Below are 6,309 nucleotides of genomic sequence, written 5' to 3'. Positions count from 1 at the left end.
CAGCCTACAATTTCCATCGAGGTTACTATTAACAAACTCACATAGCATTACCGTTGTATAGATTTCCCAGAATCCTTCCAGTTATCATCCTAATAACAGCACAAAGAATTTCCTAAAAGAAGAATATAACTCGTGTTTAGATCAGGATGCCTGGCCCTTCTGATCTCTTTATTGCCCTGCATTCGAGTGATAATAATGCAACGTTCCTTGTCTCATGAAGTAAAGGAGCTGGAGAAGGCACTGTCAAGCTTACAAGCCCCAGGAAAGACTGCGTGGATCTACGAAGCATGGAAAACTTATGAGCTGAAAGGTGCAGCGTAAATTTTAATTATTGTGACTTTTATAGTTCGGCTTCTCATAACAGATTCTTTTGCAAAATGTTGTACTTGAAAGTGTAAATAACACTTTATTTATTTCCTTTTGACTTTTAGAATCATAATGTATATTCACTAGTAATATCAGACTTCATTAAAGTATAAAATACTGACCCATTGAATGCGGATAGAAGAGTTTCTTAGGATTCCAAAGGCCAAAGTTTATGAGGCCTATCTCCTACTGCAGTAGGGTTACCAGATTTTACTTATGTAAAATCTGAACTCACAGACCCGCCCCAGACCCCCCAGTTCCACCCATTTCTGCCCCACTACGCCCACGCCATGCTCCCTCAGCCTCTTCTTGTCAGTCAAGCATCCATGCATGCAAGGATGTGACACGGTGACATCATGCGGGCAGGTGCGTGATGTCACTGCATTGTATCCATGCATGCCCCTCCCGACATGATCTGCTTTTCAAAAGCCAAAGTGTCGGGTTTTGAAAAGCCGTCCGGACATGCCCTCTAAAAAGAGGACATGTCCGGGTAACCCTATACTGCAAGATTCACTGGTTTAGTTTGCCACCTTCTTACCTTTACTAAAAAGGTATGCTAGGGCGTTCTCAGTATGAGTCTGCTCATTAGCAATTTAGAAAATATCACGTTCGTAATAAACAAAGATAATTTTTTTACCCTCTGTTACTGCTCAGTTCCTCTTTTGACCTGTTTGTGCAAATCAGTGTCTCGCAAACTATTTCCAGCCATGGCACACTAAACAGGTGGCTGCGGCTTGAGGGCACCTGGAAGTGTGTGGAAGTTGCCACGATGACATCATGTGCACACGTGACATCATCACGTTGATGTCTGCGCGTGCGCGAAGGTCCTGCAGATGGGGCCTTGAGCCGGCAAAGGGGGAGGGGTCAACAGGAGAGACGCGGAGAAGTTCTGGGAAGGAGAAGAGATGCAGGTGCCGGCTGAACGTCCGCAAGAGGCACATCCTGTAGGCCGTCAGCTGGCACCGGTGACTCTCCTCTTCGCTGGCGTTTTGCAGCACACTTCGAATCTCACCGCAGCACACTCGTTTGCAATTCACTGGGGTAAACGATACATTCTAAATCATTTGTTAGAAAATAATAACACCTCCCTCCTCTTCACTTATATAGCACTGAAAGGTGTACACAGTGCCGTACATTTTGACATTTATAGACAGTCCCTGCTCAGAAGTTTCAAGTTTCAAGTTTATTGAATATTTGATGAATCGCCTATTACAAAATTTCTAGGCGATGTACATTAACAAAATAAAAGTATACAAGAGGCTAAAATATAACAAATATAGACAAATTACTCATTACATTTTATATAAAACATACATGAGGGGTAAGGAATAATATAAAGTTACACTGTTGGGTTAGAAAAAAAAGGGAAACACAAAAGGATAGGTTTAACTTTATCAGAACACAAGCTAAAGCTGTCTTTAAAGGAAGTGAACGCTTTGAAATTAAAAATACTCTTTAAGTAGGTAGTTTAAAAAAAAATAAAATAATAAGATTTAAGCCGATAATTAAAAAGCGTTTTTAGGTCAATCAGAAGTAAAAGCGTCTTTAAATAAATAAGTTTTTAGCAATTTTTTAAAAGTTGTAATGTCCTGTTCCATTCTGATATATTGGGGAATTGCATTCCACCATTGTGGTCCCATTACTGTAAACATGTCGGCTCTTCGTGTACCTATGATTTTCAATGACGGTACTGTTAACAGATTTTGTTCCGATGATCGTAATGGGCGTTGGGTTGTATAAGGGATTAATGATTTTGAAATAAATTGTGGTTCATTGTACAATAAGGTCTTAAAGATGAGAAGCATTGTTTTGAACAGAGTTCTGTGACTTATAGGTAACCAGTGAGCGTCTTTAAGTAGTGGGGAGACATGATCGTATTTTTTTGCATTATATATTATTTTTATAGCAGTATTTTGGATGGTCTGTAATCTCCTTTTTTCTTTTTGTGTAATATTAATAAATAAGGCATTACAGTAATCAATTTTCGATATAACGAAAGAATGTATTAGAATCTTTAATGATGGTAAATTTAGAAATTTGGTAATTGATCTGATCTGCCGTAATTTAAAAAAACAATTTTTGACTATGTGGGAGATGTGTTCATGATAAGTCAGATTATCATCTAAAAAAACTCCGAGTATTTTCACAGTGGATACTAGGTTAAGAGTATTATTATTAAGTACAAATGGTTTTGATAATAGTATGTCTTTTTTCCAATTAAATAACATAGTTTTGGTCTTGTTAATATTTAATGATAATTTATTTGAGGTAAGCCAGTCTTGTATTTGTTCAAGTTTGTAATTGATAGAAGAAACATCAGTGGTATTATTCGGATCAAGAGGATGAATTAATTGTATATCGTCAGCGTACGAAAATGGGATAAAGCCTATGGATTGGCAAATTTCTAATAGTGGTGAGAGAAAAATATTAAAGAGTAAGAAGAGCTTACAATCTAACTTGGACAGATAAACATGACCCAAGATGGGAAGAGTTAGGAGTTGCACAGACAGGAGGGACTTACCAGCTAAGCGGAGCTCAAGTGTGTGGGGGGGGGATCATAGGAGGAGCTAAGTGAAGAGAGAGAGTGAGAGGCAGCCGAGTTCAGTATTCAGCGGTTGCAGGGACTAGAAAAAGTTAAGCACTGGCTGCAGCATTTATCTTATTCCATGTGGCTATCACCAGGCTGGGGCTGCCACCATTCTTTTCGTTCCTTGTCAATAGTGGTGTTCACATGTGTAGAAACCGATTTCAGAGGCTCTTATTTGCACGTGAATATCCACAGTATGGCGATTTCAAGAGGGTATCGTTTGGGCAGGGCACAGGCAGAACTAAAACGCACATGGGGAAATTTATAGCACTCAGTGAGGTAAGGACTTCTCCTCCTTAATCCCCTGTTATCTATTCCCTCCAATGAATAAAAAATGATTGTGGATTCTGTAGTTAATTAGCAGCTTTACAAAGAGATGCCAGACATGGGTAAGCGATAACACGGACAAGCCTAAGCTACAATTACTCATTTTTTGTTTGTAAGTCACTGTGTTCCCTCCACTGAGTGTATTTACTACTACTTCTTCTATTTATTGTTTTTATAGTGTTGAAAGGCATATACAGCGCTGGACATTTAACATGTAATAGTCCCTACTCAGAAGAGCTTTGAAAAATGGCTGCTCTCACTACACGCACTCCTGCAGGTATTTTAGAAGAGGCTCTTTGTTGGCCAGTGGCATAGCAAGGGCCTCCAGGGCGCCCTCCTCTCTGTCCCCCCCCTCCCCCCATGCCACACTTGCACCTCCCTTCCCACCCCATACCTCTTTAAATCTTTGCCAGCGTGAGCAGCTTCTCTGGCCAGCGTTGGCTTTCCCCTCTGACATCACTTCCTGGCCCTGTGACCCAGAAGTGATTTCGGAGGGAGCCAGGCCAGAGTAGTTGCTTGCGCTGGCGAAGATTTAAAGAGTTATGTGGGGTGGGGGAGGGCGCTAGCGTGGTGTGGGCTGCAGAGAGGTGCCAGCACCCTCACAAAGACAGTACCTGGGGCAGTCTGCCCCTCCCCCGCACTACACCACTGTTGTTGGCAGTTCCTTTTCTAAAATACCGTCGGAACTAAGCATGTCCTGACTTGGAGGTCTCAGTTCTGATCTCTATCTTCCATGTAAAATGGGGCTTCATATGTTTAAGTCATGCCTGCTATGTAGCAAGTGTAAACTAAATATACATGTATACCTTACCCTGTTCCGACCCCATCTTTGTTCCACCCCCACCTCTGAACTCATTGTTTGATATCCTTTCTGCTTTTAACACTTTCTACAACACACTACAGTAACAATTGAAACTGAAGACATTTCTGAATTCCCAAGTTATCGTCTCTCATGTGACCTCAACAACCTATTTCTGCTGAAGAAATACCCTGTTTCCCCGATGATAAGGCAGGGCCATCAAATAAGACAGCCCCCCCTTTTTAGAAAAAAATGTAAAATAAGGCCCCCCCCCCCCCCCCGCAAATAAGCCACCCACCGATACCTGCGCTTACCTGAATCGGGTGGTACGGTGGGTGACTCCGTGTGGTCCCTCCGTTTACCGTATTTGCCTCCATGGCTGCGTGCCGCGCCTCGTCATGAAGTGAAGAGGAGGAAGTGACAGGACTGCAGCGCGCGCACGTGACTCCGCGCAAGGAAACACAGGCAGCTTCCCTCATCCCTCCCTAACGGAGACTGCAGGAGTTTGTTCACGGCCAGAACATCCAAAAGTGAGACACGCAGACAGGTTTCTTTTGCTGTGAGCAATACCACTTACTGTATATAAAGCCTGTTTAAAATGCATACGGTATATAAACAATGGTTTCACGTTGTCAAGTCCCCTCTGATGCTGCACTACAGAATAATCTCTTTACTGTGTTTCCCTGATGGAGAACATTGGGGACATTAAATGGTACAATATATGGTATGATGAATAAAGCTGGCCATACACGGTACGATTTTTCGGCCGACCAATTCTTCAGCCGACCGTTTTCTTCCTCCAACGAACGCATTGCGAACGTACCTATCGCGAACGTAATAAAATTCTTTTTTTTTTTCAACAATAACTGTGTACTGTAGTCTTCTTCATGGGTAAATAAGGCATCCCCCCGAAAATAAGCCCTAGAGCATATTTTGGCCTTCCAAAAAAAATAACACAGTGTCTTACCATCGGGGAAACAGGGTAACAGCTATAAAGCACCTGGACCTGACGACTCCCGGCTGAGTTTTGAAAGTCTTCAGCGCCTTTATTACATCAAAGCTATTTCTGTATTATCAAGACTTAGGGCTCCTTTTACGAAGCCGCGTTAGCGGTTTAATGCACTTAATAGCGCACGCTAATGCCAGCATTGAGCTGGCATTAGTTCTAGCCACGTAGCGCGGGTTTAGCATGTGCGCTAAAACCACTAACGCGGCTTTGTAAAAGGAGCCCTTAATATCTCATCCATTAGCACTAGGCTCATTTTTAGATGCTAACATTATTGTTTTATCTAAACCTAATTGAGATTAACGTCCAATTTCTCTGTTTAACCTTGACTATAAAATATTTACAAATATTCTGGTTTCACGACTTGATAAAGTTATATCTGCACTTATTCATTCATTTTGATAGGTAGATTTGGATCAGACAATATGAGCTTATTCTGTCACCTAATTCAGTGTTCTTCAACCACCGGTCCATGGACCAGTGTCAGTCCACAGGGCCAGCACGTGCATCAGGCCCAAAACAGTGTTCTTCAACCGCTGGTCCACGGTGCGATCGATGCGGCGTTATCTTCGAGCCAGCTCCCGCTTCCTAACTGATTCAGTGCACAAAACCACGGGCAGTGGCTCCTATGGGTATCCTGCGCCTGAACCGGAAGCCAAAGGCTTCCAGATGAGGCACGGGACGTGCAAAGTGCAATTATACTATTATGGGAGCGGGGTCTGGGGTGGAGATTGGGTAGAGATGGGCGGGGTCTGGCCGACTTATCCTAGTGTTCTTCAACCGCCGGTCCATGGACCAATACCGGTCCACAGAATAATTCTTTTATTTCTGCCGGTCCATAGGTGTAAAAAGGTTGAAAAACACTGACCTAATTCACTCTGCCTGGTCAGACAGAAACATTATGGTTGAAGCGACTTACAATTCATGGTCCCGGGTTCAATATCTTCACAGAGGTTTCATTAGGGAGTAGAATCACTCACAAAGACCACTAAGAGTGTTTACATAAAGAATATATTATAGAAATAGGCTTACCGAAAAGCAATATTCATAAGCATTACAATTAAGGAGAGAGCAAAGCAGTTTCCTTGCCTTACAGATGTGCAGATGAGAACGGAGCTTGCAGGAATGGGGCAGGGACAGGAAAAGAACTCTCCAGGATGGGAAAATGAATTCTCGTGGGGACGGGGAAAATTTGTCCCCATGTCATTCTCTATTTGGGAGTAT

Source organism: Geotrypetes seraphini, chromosome 14 (genome assembly GCF_902459505.1).
Source record: "Geotrypetes seraphini chromosome 14, aGeoSer1.1, whole genome shotgun sequence".
In the NCBI taxonomy this organism is placed as follows: Eukaryota; Metazoa; Chordata; class Amphibia; order Gymnophiona; family Dermophiidae; genus Geotrypetes; species Geotrypetes seraphini.
This window is presented reverse-complemented; position numbering follows the sequence as displayed.